This window comes from Coturnix japonica, chromosome 17 (assembly GCF_054131305.1).
Source record: "Coturnix japonica strain WE chromosome 17, WE-NBRP24, whole genome shotgun sequence".
Lineage (NCBI taxonomy): Eukaryota > Metazoa > Chordata > Aves > Galliformes > Phasianidae > Coturnix > Coturnix japonica.
The window spans coordinates 15,811,953-15,826,608 of NC_140679.1; the positions used below are offsets into that span (position 1 = coordinate 15,811,953).

Genomic DNA, 14,656 nt, shown 5'->3' on the forward strand with positions numbered 1-14,656 from the left:
GAAAGATCCCCATTTCTCAGGGAAACCCGCGCAAAGAAGAAAAATAACTTAAAGGTGATTAAAAACCGATCCCCATTTTATTAAGAATAATTCCAATTCTTCTCTCCCTCCGGCACAATCCCCGCTCAGCAGCCCCGGGGCTGGGGCATAAAACACCAACGGGGATGGAGAGGGCAAATCCAGGATGGCAGAACATGGAAATGGGGGGAGATGGGAGCATGGAGCTCCAGAGCATTACAGGACGGCTGCTCCGCCAACGCCGCTCATCTCGTTAAGGGCAATTAAAAGCATCCCCCCCCCCCCCCAATGCTGGGCCCTGCTGGGCACGGGGCGAAGGCTGCGGAGCGGGGTGGTCTCAGCCCCCGCAGTTCTTTTCATTCCGGCCCAGACGCAGCGGATCGAGTTCATCCACCGGATAAAAACCACCCCCAAAGAATGGAAATCTTTGTCTCCTTCCAAAAATATCCCCGTTCTGAGCCGTGGGGGCTGCGGAGCCGCGCTCAGCTCACAGCTCGGAGCGGCTTTCAGGGCTCCGCTCCGCTTTCATTGCGCCGTCCCCACCCGCCCCTCTCCGCTCTAATAATACTCCATTGTGACACTCAAAGCGCCGTTCAGATTCTCTGCATATCAGAGAGCTCCGCTTCCCTCCTTTAAACACCAGATCGGGGATCGTCGTTCATCGGAACCAGAAGGAAATCCTGGGAAATGGGGCTCAGAGCGGCACAGGGGCGAGGGCTGGGATGGTGCCCCCAGGCCACAACCAGCTCCAGTACAGCCCTGTTGCTGCTGCCCCCATGTCACCTCCCCGTGCCCCCACCACTCACTACACACGATGGGCTGGTGGGTTCAGCCCATTTCAAGCGGCTCCTCCCACTCCGATGGCCCCTGGGGGGGGGGGCTGCAGGGTGGCAGGCTCACGGCTGTGACCCCTTAAGCAGCAGCTGGACCCCAAATGTGGGGAACTGAGGGACAGAGCCAACAGTGGGGCCGCAGAGCCCAGCACGCCGCTTGCTCCGCGCTCAGTGCCGTAACCGCAGCTCATAGTGCCATTAACGAGAGCGGCTGCGATAATTAAAGACCTGTTAGCGATACAGTCATTACCGAGGGCAATAAAAGCAGCCTCTGGGCTCCCCACCGCCCGGCTCAGCGCGCCGTAGGACCGCAGTGTGAGCCCCGAGCGCAGGGGCAGAACGGGTCAGCGCCTCCGCTCCTCCTCGTGGTGTCACAGCGCTGATTGCGGAGTAATTGCGGCTTAATTGCCTGCACAGGCAGCACCGGAGGGAGGGAGGGAGCTGGGATCAGGCCTTTGCCACGCGGAGTTCGGGTACCCACAGCCACTGCCCCACCAGAACCCTCGGGGGGTCCGGCAGGAATTCACCTGTACCCAATGCAGCCCCAGAGCATCCCCTGCCCCAGTGCCACCACGAGGACTCAGCACCGGGGGGGGGGAAATAGACACGAAGTGCTTTGGACCATGGGGGGGAAATGGAGCCACAACCGAGCTGGTGGGCCCAGAATATTGCAGGGAGCAGCTGAGGAGAGGGAAAGCATCTCTTCCAGCAAAGCATCCCGGTGTGCAAAGCATCCCAGCCCCAGCAGAAGGACGCAGGGGCTGCAGGAGCCAATGCGATGGCAAAGGCAGCGTGTCCCCGCTCACCTTCCCGGGATGTTTGATCTCCTCGAAGCTTCGCACCGCTGCTGCTCCCTCCTCCTCCCCTCCGGCTTTTATTAGTTTAAACACATGGACGCATGAAAAATAAATGTTGCTCGGGAAAGACGGCGGCAGAGGGCTGGGAAGCAATTAGCATCCAAAGAGGCATAATTAGTGCTCAGAATGCAAGCGGCAGAGAAGAAATAAAGTAGCATTCGGATGCAATCAGGGTCGTGCCTGAATTACAAACCGTTAACTGAATTGCTAATTAAGCACCGTGTGTGAATCACGTCCTGTTAAGGGCCCGTAACCACGGCTGGGACACGAGGGGGGCATCGCACCAGGCGGGGAGGGGGCTCGGGGGTCCCCAAACCCTGCTGGGACAGCAGCAAACTCGAGGTGATGGCCAATGTCTGCCAGCCGACCCGCTGTGACTGGGAGGAGTTGAACCATTTGGGCAAATATTTGTCCGGAGACACTGGTGGGGATGGAGGTGGGATGGGTGCAGCCCCACATCCCCATAGCTCCGGGTTATCCCCATCCCTGCGCTTCCATCCACATCTCCCCACCCCTCTGTGCCCCATCCCCGCAGAGAGCACCAACCTTCACGTGCACACAGCGCCCAACCCACACGGGGGGAGGATTCATTATTCACATTTTATCCACGTTGCTCTGAAGGTCTAACAAGCTCTTTGCCCAGGGGGGCAGCAACCCTCGCTGCCTCTCTCTATTTTTCCCCAGCATTGTCTCTGTCTTCCCCTTCCCAATGCCTTTCTGCCGTCCCCACCCCCTGAGAGCCCCCATCCCCACAGCGCAGCCCCCCTCGGACAGCACCCACCGCCCACACCGGGCCGGGCAGCATCTCCACGTGCTGTGGGGATGAAAGGAGACCGGCTTCGCTTGAAGCCTCGCAGTGGGGAAAGGTCTTCGGAGCGGAGCGGCGGATCAAAGGCGGCTCTTCATCTATTTTAATAAGGCTCCGTGCGAGGAAGGGGCTTTCCGGAGGAGATCAAAGCGCAGGAATAGAAGCGGAGGGCTCAGGGGTGAGGAAGAGGAGGGAGGAAGGAGGCAGAGGTTGAGCATCGCCCGGAGCTCTGCTGGAAACACCCTCCCACCCATCAGAGCACGGAGCGGGGCTGTGCAGGAGGCGGTGAGGTGTGTGCCCACCCCATAGCACGGCTGTGTCCCATAGGGACAGCGCTCTGCTCCTCAGCTCCTCCAACCCCCAACTCCCACCTGTGAGCAGCAGTAGGGCCGGGCACACAACAACAGCCATTCCCCACACCGGGGTCTCCCCACTGATCCACGTCCCAAGCGGGGAGAACAACAGCAGCACACGGCGGCACAGCAAAGCCCGTCCTGCAGCGCAGCACAGAGCCCAGCACCGCGATTCCTTCTATTCCAAAGGAGGGAAACCCAGCAGAGCCCATCTGCTGCAGGGCACACACCTGGCGCAGTGACACACACACGGTGTTCCCTGCTGCTCCGTGCAGTGAATGCAACATCCCCGTGCACACCTGGCAAGGCGAGGAGCAGCCCCAGCCCTGCTGCAGCTCAGGTCTGATGGCCACACACTATGGCAGCCCTACAGCCCCTACAGCCCCTATTGCCCCTACAGCCCCTATAGCCCCTACAGCCCCTACAGCCCCTACAGCCCCTATTGCCCCTACAGCCCCTATAGCCCCTACAGCCCCTACAGCCCCTACAGCCCCTATTGCCCCCTCCCCGGCTGGGGCAGCCCCAGCTCCCCGTGCAGCCCCGAAGGAAAATGAAGCAGCCACCGCCGCAGGGAGCGAACGATCCCCACGGGAACCCGGCTCTGTTTTGTGGTTCTTCCCTTCCTGGGGTCGCGGCATCACTCCGTGTAACACAGCGCTCCTCCTCGCTGATGGCTCAATTATCAGCATTCAGCTCCCGCCTGCCCGCAGATCCTGTAATCAACGTCTGCGTGTGTATTCTGGCAAAATTAATCATAATTGCAGAAAGCAAGGCACACTGCACTTGTAACTTTGAGGCCGTTAATTAGGATCCTGTAATTGGATACAGCGCCGCCTGTAAATCCAATTACCTGGGATTAGAGCAGCGTTGGCCGGGCAGCAGCGCTGGGACCCCGGGGGCCGTGCAGACCCTCAGGGTGCTGCAGCGCTGGGTGCCATCCCGAGCTCGGCCCCCATCGCGGCCATATACAACCATACACAACATGGGATCCAACGCAGCCAGGACAGCACCTGGTGGGCTCTGGGACACCCCCGTGTGGTCAGGATGGGGCTGAGCCCCCCAGGGATGCGCACAGATCCCCTATGGCAGGGCAACGCGCCCGATTCCACACTGCGGGCAGCCCTATTAACGTAATTAATTATATCAGGGGCTGGTGGATTATCTAATTATAAGTGTGCCTAGCTTTGATTTTCCTGCTAATTGATTTGTATTATTTACACACAGCAACAGCTGCCCGGGCAGAGGTCGGAGCAAACGTCTCATCACTGTGTGGCACCAGGAGTGCATCCCCAGGGCGGGGGGGCAATGAGGGGCTGCAGCCCATAGCACAGGGCAGGGGGCACCCGATGTAGGGCAGGGTCCTGCCGGGCTGCAGGTAACACCAGCTGCTTTGGGTCGGTTGGTGGTAAGGCTGCACAGGACCCACTGTATGGCTGCAAGGGGACGAGCCCTGCCCTGGGGGGTCCCAAGGGATGTGCCCTGCCCTGGGGGTCCCACAAAGGGTCGCGGCGGTGCCATGGGGCCCCCAGATGGAGGCAGGCGGTTGGGCTTCACTAGAGGGCAGCAAACTGCTGCCGTTCCCAGGGCTGTGACACAGGGCACAGGGCGGCCGCTTCTCCCCTGGGGTCCCCCACGTTGTCCCCTTGCTCACGGCTCCACCTCCTCAGAGCCCACCCAAAGCACCTCCCGAGTTCCAGCTTTTAAAGCCAGAGGAGCAAAACTACACGAGATTATCGCTGTTATTCATGTGGTGCCCTTCAGACTTACCCAAGGCCGATGCAAGCAACGCCAGCACCAAGGTTGTTATTGCTATTAATCTCTATTATTTAGTTCTGACGTTTATTAAGTGGCCTTCCTGCAGGCTGGGCCACGCGCTTCGCATTTCTCAGAGCAGAAACAAACAGTGGGAAGCAGAATATCCACAACCTGCCCACTGAGAGCCCTGCTTGGGGGTCCCATCTGAGCTCTGACATGGGGAGGGATGGCACTGAAGCTCTGGGTTTGTTCCAGGCACACCAGCCTCCCCTGGAGCAGCTTTGCTGTGTGCATTGCAGAGCAGCTCGCTAGCAGCAGCTCCGTGCTACAGGGTGGCAATCACAGCCCAAACAAGGTCTCGCTGCCTTCACATTTAAGGAGAGCAGCATCAGACGTGAGACTTTGCCTGCTAATTGCACGCAGCTCTCCCTGAAGCCAGCAGCATGTTGTGCACTGTTACTGCCCCTGAGCTGCTCTGCCCCCCCCCAGCACAGCACACGACCCCACTCCAGCTCTGCCCTGCCCTGCACTGAGCTCCCTTTGAATGCACCTCCGCCTCCACCCCAACAAAACAGAGCACGGAGCTCAGCTCCCCTCCCTGTAACACAGAACGCTCTGAGCAGGAGCACGGGGCCAGCGCTGCTCTGATCTGCTACTGAAGGCATTTCAGAGTGTGAGCATCCAATTAAAATCTTTACCTCCCCAAACCTTCCTTCCACATCGGTGTGGGCAGAGGAAAATCATTACTGCTGGAGAGGCGCAGCTCACACTGCCTGGCTGCTCATTAACAGCACAGACAGCACGGTGCACACAGTGACCATGCAGTGACCATCTCACTGTGAGCAGGGCTGCGACCAGCACCTGCTGCCCAAGCCCTGGGTTCTATTGTGGGTGAGCTCTTCCCTTCCCCAGGCTGCAGAACTCCCCGCAGCGTCCCTCGGTGCTGCCTTATCTCTTTAGGATTAAGGTCTAATCTGCTCAGAGTGAGCCCAGAGACCATGCTGGGAATGGGACTGCTGCTCATCCACTGCAGGGGGAGAGCAAGAGAGAAGCACCAATCAGCTTCTTGCTGGTGGGGGGCTGTCTGAGATCCCAGCCAGCAGAGAAGCCCCCTCCCCAACCCCTGTGCTGCTGCAGAGCTGCACTGTCAAGCCCTGGGCTCAGTGCAGCAGTCTGTGCTGCGATGGACCTGGAGCACAGCAGCCCTGATGCACTCACACCAGCACAGCAGCGCTAACGAGGCCCTACTAATTGGGAGGGACAGGAGCAGCGGGCAGAGGTCGGCGGCTGCCTGAGGATGCTCCGTGATTTGCTGCAGCATCTCAGCACCAGAGGATCACTGCCAGGAAGGCACCGCCGGGCCGGGGTTGCAGACCTCAGCCTCAACCCGAAGTGACGGCTGCTGCTCAGCTGTGCCTTCAGCCCACCCTGCACAGGGCTGGGAACGAGCAGGAGAACAGCAAGGGGCATTCCCTGCCCTATCAGCTAAACCCGGCTAATGCACAGCCTTGCAGGGACAAGGAGAAGGGTTAAAAGCAAAGGGCTGAAGTGCAGCACTCCTCCAACATCCGCCTGCGTGGCAAAATCCATCACAGCGCAGCCCCTCTGTAGAGGCTGTGGGGATCACTCTAATCCAATTGCCTCCTTCTTCCCTGTGTGTGCTCATCAAAAGGCACGGAGGATCCCGACAGCTTGCCAACATAAAGAAAGAACACACCGGCAGTTCTTGTGCCTTGGAGCTACCACCCCATACTGCTGCCCAATTAGCTGCCATTTCATGTCCTGCAAGTGAACAGCCCAGCCAGAAGGAGCAGAGATGAGGAGCATCCCGGGGAGCAGAGCATCACCCACAGCATCACCATCAGCTGTTCCCTCGTGTCACAGCAGACATTAACAAGAGAAAAATATGGGATGGGAATCTGAAGGCACAGGGTCACCTCCCAGCCCTCACCCAAAGCTTTTGGGGTGCTCACCTTGGCTCTCAGCTGCTTGGCACCCTGGGCCCAAATCCCCATTAAACCAAGAGCCATTTTTTCCAAGGTCAGTGCCCTGGAAAGTTCCCCTTTGAAGGTGACTTCTCAAGCTGCTGAAATCCAGCATCTGCAGGATTTTCCCTTATAATAATAATAATCCTGTGGAGATTTACCTAATCTCCAGGTGACTCACCCTCCTGCCTGTATCCCATCCTAATTATGGTAACACTCCTCAGCTTCTCCTGAATCCCACCTCCCTGCACAGCCAGGCTGCACATCCATTCACCCCAACCTGCTTTGTAGCTTCTCCAGCCTGCAAAGAACCTCTCCATGCTGCTAATACTCCCAAACCCCAATGTGTGCAGAGCGCCCCTTGTGCTATAATGGGACTTTCCTCCTGTTCAGCCTTCCCCAGGGCTCCATTGGACCACAGCAGTGCAGGGAAGCAGCCCCTGCCCCACATCTCAGGGGGCTCCAACCGCAATCCCCCCCAGCACAACCCTGCACAAAGCAACAGGCATTAACAACACTTGTTCACCAGACACAAACCAACCGTGGCCAAACTCCCAGAAGAAGCTGCTGAAGCCAAGAAATCAGCAGCACTGCGAGAAGAAGCATATGTTTGTATGCATAACACTGAATCATCTCACAATAGTTAACAGCGCGCAGGAAAACAAGGGGAAAACATCTTCATCCCAGGCTTCAGGCAAATCCCCATCAGGGATGGGGCTGGGAGGTCAGCAGGGAGCTCTGTATGGGGCGGGTTGTTGTGGGGTGGACAAATGGAGATGCACAATGGACACGTTCTCCCCATCCCACCATATACACGGAGCATCGTGGGTTAAAATAAAGGGCTGTGGAGAGCTGAGCTCAACCATCACCCCCTTGTGGTGGGAGCTGAGCCTCATGTTGGGCCCATGGTGCTGCCAGGCTCCTTCCCCACATCCTCCCTTCCACGGTGTTGTCCCAGCTTCATTCTTTCACTGGCAAAAGCGGGTCACCATCTGCTCTCCCTCCTGACTCTGGCTGTTTGACAGCACTGTCTCTGCAGGACACAAAGCAGCCGCTCCACAAAGCACTTTCCCTGCCACAGGTTGGGGAGCTCAGAGATCTCCTCTCCAACGAGGCCAGCACTGATGGCTGTCACAGGGAGCCCCGCAGGCTATGAAATAATGACCAGGAAAACCCGCCGCATCCATCAGCACCCCCAGGAGATGGGAGGGTTGAAATGGCCCCTGCAAGGCAGGAACACAACCTGCACGACGTGGAGCTTTAATTTCCAGCCCTATGTCCAAAGCAATGAACAGGTGACAGGTAAAGACAGCACCTCTGCCTTCCTGGTCCCTGCGATCAACGCCAGAGGAGCAACCAGGAGATGTATAAGTGAGCAACCTTCTTGCCAATGGTGGGGGAAAACAACAAACAGAAAGCAACAGAAGCAACGTGGGCTGCCTGCTGAACCAAAGCACCTTCCTCCTCCCCTTGGGCCGTGCACAGTGACAGCCCAGCTAACACATCCAGCTCAGCCCCCCACCAGCACTGCCTGCATCTCATCTCCCCCAGGCTGAGCTGAACCCGGGCTGTCCAAGATCAAACCATCCACGTGTCCCAGCATTACACCCCTCTGCCACCCCAGCAAAGCAGCCCCGCTCCGCATCCATCCCTGCATCCCAGCACGTTGGTTGTCACAGCAACGGCCGGTTTGGAGGCTGGAAGGTTTATTATCAGTTTCTCTATTGAATAAAACCTTGGATGGGATTCTGTTTTCTCCCCGCTGATGCAAAGTGTCACGGATTTGTTTCTGACCCCTCTTTATTTATGGATTATTGAGGCCAACCTTCAGAGCCTGCAACCAAAGGGAGCACGATGCACACATAGAGGCAGAGCAGCGCCTGGATCCCCACACACAGCACCAGAGCCCTGGGGCAAAGCAGCCTGGAATGAAGCACGTCTGGACACTTCCCAAACGCCGAACAAATACACACTGCTGTTAATTAAAGGGCAATCAGCTGCTTCCCAGTAAAAAAATAAGCATAAAAAGCCCAACCTTCCTGCAGTGCAGGGACTGATCCTGCAGGGCACTGCCCGGGGAGCAGCTCCCATCCCACAGCAGGAAGAGATGGTAGGAAAGGCTCCAGAAATGGGAGATTTCCACCACTGCAGTGCTGGGACCCTTCCCATGTGGCCCAGTTGCCCTTGCTCCAAAACTCTCCCAGCACCTTTGAAGAGTCACATTCCCTGAAGCACAACCACGAGACATCAAAGCAATGTGGGGTTTCAATGGCTTTTGAAGAGGCTGAAGGAGCAGCAGCACAGAACGGGGCAGCTCTGTGTTAGAGCACCCACCTGGTTCCTGCCAGCAGAGCCAACAGGGGACACCCCCAGAGCTCACTGAGGGCTGTGAATATTGGAGGTGTTACAAAGACCCACAGGTCGCTGTGCTCAGCATCACTGTTATCCTCGGAACATCCTCATCGAGGGAATAAGAATTTCCTGCCTTCTGCCCAGGCAGCCATCCGGAATCCCCCCTGTCTCCCATTGGCTGTAATTGCACATTGAACTGATGCTGCGGTGCTTTATTGCCCTCTTCTCACTGGAGAGCAGCGCCGGGTTCCACGGAGCAGGAACTCCCTCAGCCTTCATCTCCCACAGCTGCTCTCATCTGTTTTCTGCCTCAGCCATGAGGGAGCCTGGAGCTGATGACAGCAGCTTTATGGAGCGTGGAGACACGGCACAACATGGTAATGGGACGGTGCTCAGAGCTCAGTGCAGGAGCACGGCCCGGATGGGAAATCACATCCCAACCCTGCATCACATCCCTGCCACTTGTCAGGGAGGTCCTGAGGAGCAGGAGCAATACGTGCTCCATTTGCAGCACGTATCAATGGCTGTGGGCACTCACTGTCAGTGTTCTGGGGCAGCAGCGCTGCCATCCATTAGGAGATGCTCCCTGCCGCATTAAGCCCAGCAGAGAGCAGGCAGAAGCCCTCAAGGGGCTGCAAGCACGACTGCTTTCTGTGTTACTGCACTTCCAAAATGAGGCTGATCTCTATTTATCCTCCTTGCCAAAACCTGCTAACTGGATGGAGGGCACTGTGATAGCTGGGCTCCATGCACTCAGACGGGGCAGGGAGGAAAGCAGTGTGCTCTGATGCTGTGATGGAGCGAGGTGAGCAGCACGGACTGCAGGCAGCGAAGCAAACCCATGCGCTGTCGAGCTGAGAGGCAATTCCCTTCATGCTGCACAACTGCTTCCTCTAATCAGCTCACTGCTGAGGACTCAACAACAGAACATGTTTTCTCCTCAAAACAAAGAGCTGGTTGCAATTGATCTGGAGATGGAAACAGTCCCGAGTTATCCCCAACAAGGCCAGGGAGCTGCCTCGGGGTCCCTCCATCCCACAGTCACTGCCCTGAGCCCACAGAGCCCAGCCAGGCTGCAGCACCTGCAGTGCAGCCCAGGTCCACCCGCACTGCACGGCTGTGCTGCACAGCACATGGGATCCTCCGAGGGATGGAGGCTGAGATGATGTTCAGCACTTGCTGTGCTCAGCAGAAAGCTGTTAAGCTGCTTCCATCCCAACTCCCATAGTGGTGCCTTCCTGCTGCTGGTGGGTCTGGCAGTGCTGCTTTGCTGGGTGGTGTGCGGGTTCTCCCTCATGTTTATCACAGGGTGCAGCAGCATTTACACACAGCACAGAGCTCCCTCCCCTCAGAGCAGAGGGGTCGGAGGCTGAAAGCTGTCCCGTCCTGATAGGACACTGCAGCAGGGACGAGCAGGTTTAGTTTTGTTGTTTTAAACATAAAAGCACAAGGAAATTGCTTTTTAAATCTCAGAGACCGGAGCCGGTCTGATATTTAAAGCCTGTCACAACTCAGTCACACAGGGCTGGTAATTTCTTCTTCAATTTCTCAGCATTCCCTCCAGAACCGCACGCAGCAGATTTCCCTAATTCACATTATCGGCACCATTTGCCTCATGAAAGACAGAGGGACCACCCGAGACCAAAACGAAGCTGCTGCCCTCCACGTTCCCCCTCTCGTGGGCTGCATCACATCTCTGCCTTCAGGCCCCGGTCTGAGCCACGCAGCCTGAAACTGCTGCCCAGCAAACGAGCAGCACATCTATTCCCTCCGCAGGCTTCCAGACGCCATGGATAATTGATGCATGACTCCACGAGACAAAGAAATAAACCCTTCTTCCTTCTGAAGGCCCCTCCTGCCTCTCTGAGCTGGGCAGCCTTTGACCTTGAGTTCTCGCATTAATGCCTGCACACAGGCGGGCAGGATATCACACACACACCCCGCTCATCTCCTGGGGCTTCGCTTTCTTCTGCCCCTGAATAATGGCAGCTTTGTCCTCCAGTAAATGAAGGAGCAGCCACTTTATTGCAGGCCCGGCTTGTTGGCGAAGATAAACCCGGTGAAAAATGTCACCTGCTGATGTGATCCGCCCCCTGTGCCACTTTAGCAGCTGCTCCATCCCAAACACACACTATCACCAAACAGGTGGAGTAATGGCAGCGCATACAGTACATATACATAAACATGAGAGGAGGAGGAAAGGTGGCATTTCATCTCTCAGTGCTGCAGCCCTGGCTGGGAGACCTGCTCGGTTTATCGGTGCCAGCAGCCAGGCCCACAGCAAAGCTCCATTGGCACCACAGTGCCCAGAATTGCTGGGGGTGGGCAGACAGCAGAGCTCAGACAGGAACCTCAGCAGCAATGGGGGCAGAAGGGAAGCGCCCCAGAACTGCAGAGCTGGTTGGGACTTCAGAGCTGGAGCAGCTTAATGCACGGCTGCACTCTGGGGCTGTCACAGCCATGGGGCAGAAGGGCAGGCAGACACAAGGGCTGCCCAGAGCTGCCCCCCACCCCGGCTCCTGCTAGAAGACTCAGTGCTGTGAGCATCACTTCAAGCCATCTCCAAGCGAAGGCAAACAGTTGAATTCTGCCGCCCTTTGGCAACCTTGCTTTGATTTCTTACCGAGGTCCCAAAATAAATGGAAGGCTCGGATCCAGCTCAGCAGAACACAGAGACGAAAGCCGTGTGATAAATCACCTTGTTGCAGGCACGAAGGATTCACCTGGGACAGTGCAATTACCCGGCAACCAGGAAGCAACTGTGCCTTATCAGCGTCACTCCAAGCAGCTTCCACCTCTGATGGGAGCGTGTGGGAGACACCAGCTCCCTCCTGCTCCCAGCCATGGGGAGATGGCAGGGCCGAGCAGCAGCAGCACGCTGAGCATTGGCAGCGCTGTGCAGCCCTCCTGGGGTGTTTAGATTTACTGTCATCATTAAGGACAAAGACGCAAATGTCAGACGTGAGGCATCCCGTAATGGATTTAATGGAGGCTGGAGAGGAGTTAACTGAAACGCGGAGCATTCGTCTCGCTTTAAGTAATTATCCTTGCAGGAAGAACAGTGCTACCACTAGCGAGCCCGCAGTCATTTCTGACACCTTCCCCATGACCCCTCTCCTACTTAAAATTTCTGGCTGGCTTTACAGAAAGAAAAGCAAGGCTGGCTCATTAAGGGAGGCACAAAGAACAACTACAGTAGGTTGGGATGGAGTCCACACGGTAATCAAAACAAGGCTTTGTAGTTAGCACCGAATTCCTGCTGTCTCAATTACGTTTGTGGAGCCCAGCCCGTGCTGCACGCAGCTCTGTGTGGTGAGACTTTTCTTTGTGCCTTATTGGCTGCTCCGAGTGGGGCTGTGAAAGCAGTTTCCTTGACAACATTCTTTTTTTTTTTAATGGAATCTTTTCTTTTCCCCTCCCTTCCCCTGTTCTGTGCTGCACCACGAGGCCTCGCTCGGAATCCTGCCTGGGAATCCCAGTTGCAAAGATAGTGCCAATAGGAACCAGCAGCACACAAAGAAGTGCCCATCGGGTCCATGTCCTGAGCATTGCAAACAGGGCAGCAGAGCAGCTGCAAAGAGAGGCCGCAATTAGAATGAAGTGCATCCTGCAGCTCTTCCTCCAGGACTTTCTCCCCATTAGCCTGACCGCATTTCACAACCAGTCAATTCATTTTCAGTGCTTAAGGAGAGAAGGGAGGAAACCTACAGCTTATAGACCCCAGCAGCCATCCCCATCTCTGGTCACACAGGGTGCCCTGCCACACAGCACTGCATAGGACTGCTCCAACCCTATAGGCAGCTCCCCTTGGCCCCAGGAGCCCACAGACCCACACCCAGCTCCCCATGCCCACAACTGCTTTGCTGCCCCCCCAACAACACACAAAGCACGTGTCAGGACTGCTGAAATATCCTCCAGCAAAACAGCCGCTCCCCTCCCTGCCAAGCGCTGAAAGGACGGGATTGAAGTGTTCTGCAGGAACAGATCGATCCCTGCGTCAGCCTCGGGAAAGCAGGAAGCTGCTGCTCTCCCACCACTTTGCTCTTCTACCTGAGCAGTGAGATCAGCCTCCGGTGCTGCACAAACAGCTCCTCCAGCCCCGTCAGCGCCAGCCTTGATGGGTTTTGTTGTCCTTTTCTCTAGGAAAACGTCCTTATTTCGGTCCTAAAGCTGTTTATATTTCACGCAAGAGCGTCCTCTGCCCTTTTACTGCTGTAAATTGAAACCTGAAATGGCAATAAATCACAGAACAAAGTGGCACAAGGCTCAGGCTGCGTGGAGAATCACTGCAGCACAAGGAACCCCAAAGCACCGAGTCCGGCCAGTTGGAATAACCAGCAGGATCACATCATTCAGCAAGCCCACGAGATGACAACCTTCATGATAGCAAGGCCAGCACAAAGCAGAGACAAAACAGTAGCCCAGGCAGGTCAGCAGCTCAGCACAGCAGCCTTGCCAAGGATCATGCAATGGCCTTCTGAGCTCAGTGCCAGGCAGAGCATCACAGTGTGCTCCACTCTGCAGAGCACCACAACCACCAGCAGCACGGGGCCCCTCGCAGCATCACAGCCTCCAACGTGCACATCCCTGCAGGGTGCTCAGCATGGGGACAGGCCTTTCTATGCATTCAGCAAAGCCTCCCCACCAAAGTGGCACCAAGAAGCACAGGACGGCCAGGACCCGCTTTGTCCCCACTACTGACTCAGAGCACAGCCCTAAAGGAGTCACAGCACTACTCAGCTCTTGCTTGGCAGAGAAGCAGCAGCTCCTTACCTGTTGCTTTTCCCCCTGAAGCTCTTCTTATCCCTCCACAGTTTGGATCAGGAATTTTCCCAGCGTTGCCTCTCGGTGTCCTTCATTTGCGTCCATCTACAAAGCTAAACCCTGTAAGAAAGGACACAGTCACAGCACCTCAAATCCCAGCTGCTCTGCCCGTATCACTGCAGACACTGCCCACATAAAGCCCCCCAGCTCTGTGCCTCACCCACAGCCACCCCTCCAGGACAGGAGCCCCACGCCTGGCCCAGCCCTGCCCCACACACTGGGGCATAATGCTCATAATATGGAGATACCACAAGCATAATTGGAATGGAGGCATTTTTATACCAGGGAGCCCTTGGTTAAGAAAATGCTCCTTCAGTGCACAGTAACTGAACAGGTAGGAACTTGACAAGACAAAGCAAGAGGTGTTAAAAATCCCCAAGGGAACAACAACAAAACCCACCACGCTGCACAAAGCCATCCTCACTGCAAGAGGAGACACAGCCCAACAGCCGCTGCTTCCAGCCTCGTGGTCAAAGCACTTTATTATCTCCTTGCCAACAGGGACCAGAAATTTGTTCTAGCACACTGGTGGGAAAATCTGATAAACACTAGGAAGGCGACACCGATCTGCTAGTAACGTATTTCTTTGGTGGCAGCAAAGCAAAACTGATGGGATTGATATCTACGACGGCAGAAAATAGCACCTTAATGTCATTTCAATACATAATGCATCTCAGCTGAGAGGAGCTGAGGGAGGAACCAGCTGGGGCAGCACAGCATTTCCCAATAGCTGCAAAGCCAGCAGCAAGACCAAGGCACGTCGCACTGATGGATGATTAGGAACACATGGGGCACAGACAAACTTGTCCAGAGGCCTTTACAGACCTAAGAAGAGCATTTAACGTTAATGACCTGCAATAAATTTATTAAG

General features: G+C 56.2%; 1 long non-coding RNA gene across 1 annotated transcript; it reads right to left on the reverse strand.

Annotated features, from left to right (window-relative positions):
* Nucleotides 1-11,923: 11,923 nt before the first annotated feature.
* LOC146758138 (uncharacterized) lies at nt 11,924-14,299 on the reverse strand. The gene is made up of 3 exons (XR_014935343.1): nt 14,186-14,299; nt 13,735-13,845; nt 11,924-13,187 (listed from the first exon to the last, which is right to left on the reverse strand). It is a non-coding gene; the product is annotated as an uncharacterized LOC146758138 (long non-coding RNA).
* Between the last annotated feature and the right edge of the window lie 357 nt (nt 14,300-14,656).